Source organism: Corylus avellana, unplaced genomic scaffold (genome assembly GCF_965113065.1).
Source record: "Corylus avellana unplaced genomic scaffold, dhCorAvel1.hap1.2 HAP1_SCAFFOLD_68, whole genome shotgun sequence".
Lineage (NCBI taxonomy): Eukaryota > Viridiplantae > Streptophyta > Magnoliopsida > Fagales > Betulaceae > Corylus > Corylus avellana.
The window spans coordinates 55001-58540 of NW_028290493.1; the positions used below are offsets into that span (position 1 = coordinate 55001).

General features: G+C 29.8%; 2 non-coding genes across 2 annotated transcripts; both read left to right on the forward strand.

The window, feature by feature from the left end:
- Positions 1–944: 944 nt before the first annotated feature.
- TRNAY-GUA (transfer RNA tyrosine (anticodon GUA)) lies at positions 945–1028 on the forward strand. Its single transcript has one exon. It is a non-coding gene; the product is annotated as a tRNA-Tyr (tRNA).
- A 494-nt stretch (positions 1029–1522) lies between these two features.
- TRNAD-GUC (transfer RNA aspartic acid (anticodon GUC)) lies at positions 1523–1596 on the forward strand. Its single transcript has one exon. It is a non-coding gene; the product is annotated as a tRNA-Asp (tRNA).
- Positions 1597–3540: the final 1944 nt, after the last annotated feature.

A 3540-nucleotide genomic window follows, 5' to 3' on the forward strand; every position in this document is an offset into this window, starting at 1 on the left:
TAAAAAAATGGTTTATTAAGATTGGATTTTATAAATGCAATGAATTGTTTCAAAACCGACCCTAATTGAATTGACCCCCATCATAACGAAATTAATTTGATTGATACATGGACTTACCAATTCAACATAGATATAAGATCTTTCGTAGAATCATTGATAAAAAGATTTATTTACTTGTTCCCCGAACTTAATTCTTAGAGAAAAACAATTTTCAATAACTTGTTGATCCCTATCCTTCTTCCCATATTTTCAGATTTTTTTTTTAATTTCAGATTTTTTGAATTTCCTGGCTTAGTGTAAGATAGAAATATATCTATCTAATCTTAACAAAATGAATGAAAGCGGAAGAAATGAAGTTTCATTCCCCTTTCTGATCTGGCGGACCAATCACTCCCCAAAAGGTCCTATACCTCGTATTATTTCTATTCTACCGATTTAGTTTATTATTTTATTTATTTTTTTTAATATTAATAATTTTAATAATATCGATTTATAATTAATATCTATTTATTCTTATATTCATTTTCTTTATTTATTTTATTCTTTGATATAATTCTATTTCTAATTAATTAGAATTATAATAAAATTGAAAATGAAATAAATAATATTTAATGAAAATTTAATGAAAATAATATTAAAAAAAAATTATATGATTAGAATGAATGATTCATGAATATAAATACGAATCAAAAGATTCTATGGAATCAGAAAAGAGGGAAAGATCTTTCAGATTTAATCATACCACATTATATTGACAATTTAAAAAAACTGTTCATACAATGAGCATAGTATGATGGCGGTCGGGCATACTTGCCCCCATCGTCTAGTGGTTCAGGACATCTCTCTTTCAAGGAGGCAGCGGGGATTCGAATCCCCTGGGGGTAGGTGTACTACGAAAGGAAGTTGATCATGAATTATCAATAAGCCGGGAATTGATTCTTCCTGGGTCGATGCCCGAGCGGTTAATGGGGACGGACTGTAAATTCGTTGGCAATATGTCTACGCTGGTTCAAATCCAGCTCGGCCCAATAATTGGCCGATCCACCATGAAATGATAGAACCCCATTTGTTGTTCCCCAGAAATGCCTGATCGGAATACGGAAGAATAAAAAAACTAAAATTTTCTGATATATTTTACCGCCGTTCATTTGCTCTCTTTATTTTTTCTCACAAATTCTGATCTTGCTTGCTAATGATCTAGATTCATACTAGATTCATATAAAGATCTGGAAGTATAAGGAAAAGAATAAAATAAAGAATAAATAAAAAAACTCTTTTTTTTTCATTGAAAGCTTTATTTGATTATTAATCAATTTATAAAAACGAAAGGATTATTAACAATCCGTGAGGCGCTCTCACTAAAGTGCATATCCGTGTGTATATCAAATATATTACTCGCGTTTCTGTTACAATACGACTATTCTAATCTAAAATCTAAATAAAATAGAAATAAAATAGAAATAAAATAGAAAGGGTTTGAATTAAATCATAAGAATATGTATGATGTACACTTGATTTCCTTGGGATTGTAGTTCAATTGGTCAGAGCACCGCCCTGTCAAGGCGGAAGCTGCGGGTTCGAGCCCCGTCAGTCCCGACAGATCCAAATCCAATAAAAAAAATACATCAATTCATCTCTGCGTTTGCTGTGAAAAGGAGAACAAAAGAAATAGCAGAATTTCATTCACAAGAGGATACCCTCCTATTTTATTTATTTATTAGTTTCACATTTCTCATCAAATAAATATGGGAATTACCATTTATTCAACTAGTACCAATTGATAGGAGAAAGACATATGTAGATTAGTACAATGATTGGTAAAATTATATTCAGGATTCCAAGAAATACCGTACGGAGTCTGGCTTTTTCGATTATTCCCGATCTGTGTAATAGAGTACTATATGTTTACAGGGGGCTATACAGAAATGGAATTTGTACGATACAAAAAAGATTAACTTAACATAGTAACTTTGATATAATACTTTTAAGATTAAAAGTATATCCCTTTAGGGCTCCGATTTTGTGTAACCTCAATTAATAATTGAAATTATTAATGTGAATTTGAACCAATTTATCTCATTCAAATTTCACACTGAATTTTTGATATATGCATCCCAAAATTAATCCAAGGAAATGGGATATTAATAAAATAAAGCTCAAAGAAGATCCTATCTCTCTTTGTGAGGGAATGAATAATCTTTTTTAAGTTTAAGGGTCTTGCCGAAGAAAGAACAAACTTTTTAATGAATTTGATGGAATACTCGATTTTTTTATACCCGGACTCTCCTTATTTATACTACTTCTTTGTTTTCCAAGAAGATTAGATCATAAAAAGGGGGTTTAGAACTAAACTTCTTCCTTTTTACATTTCGCTTCTATTGGTTATTTTATTGGGGTTTTTTATAACCAATGTAAGTAAGTGTAAAGGCGGTCATATGATATTTCATCAGATGATTCCACAAGGAGGGACGTAGGTTATAGAAAAGAAAGAATGGAAAGGAAAAGAATGATAAAGAAAGTAAAGGAATTATTTATCGGATCAGGAATCAAAATTTGAATTCGGTATGGATAAAAGATCTTCCTATGTTATACTATTTAATTCTCGACGATGAATCAATTTGATAGCTCAGATATTGTTATTCATGATATTGCTCCGATTCGATATCGTCGAGATGTAATTCATCCCATTGAATATTGAATTTACAGGCGAAAGATTTATCAGCTCTATGGGATTAAATCCCGAGTTATTGCGAATTAATTAAAAATGAAACGATGAGATTATGGAAGTAAATATTCTCGCATTTATTGCTACTGCACTGTTCATTCTAGTTCCTACTGCTTTTTTACTTATAATATATGTAAAAACAGTCAGTCAAAATGATTAATTTGAATTAAACTTGACTGTTTAGTTTTTATCTTTTTATCAATGATTGAAAAGAAAAAGAAATGAAAAGTATTAAGATTTCGTGTCTTAAATGAAATAAGCGGACGAGAATCATCAGTATTTTATGAGATTCGATAGTATGGTAGAAAGAAATAGATGAATCTTTTCTACCATACTTATTATTGTTATTGTAGTATATAAAGTCGTACTGTATAAAGATAGAGGTTTAATATAGATCAATCTGCAATATGTATCTTCATAGATATCAATTACATATATGTAATGTATTTACATAATGTACCAATTCTATTTCTTTGCTTTCATCTATTTAATTTGTGTTGATTCCAATCATCAATCTGAAAAAATCGAAGGGCAATTCTTACTCTTACAATTCTAATTCCTAGAATTTCTGATTCTATTCAATATGAATCCCGATATCCATTGAAAGAATCAAATTGACGAAGGAAAAAAGAGTATAGGCCTATATTAATATTAATAAAATTAATAATGAAAAATTAATAAAAAGAAAATAAAATAATCTTTTTTTAGTATTCTGAAGAAGTAATTGATTGATCAGTTGACAGATGATCCAGTGGTTCATTTCCATGGGAACCTCTTTGGATTTCGAAAAGGATTAGTAAAGCCCACCGATTTTT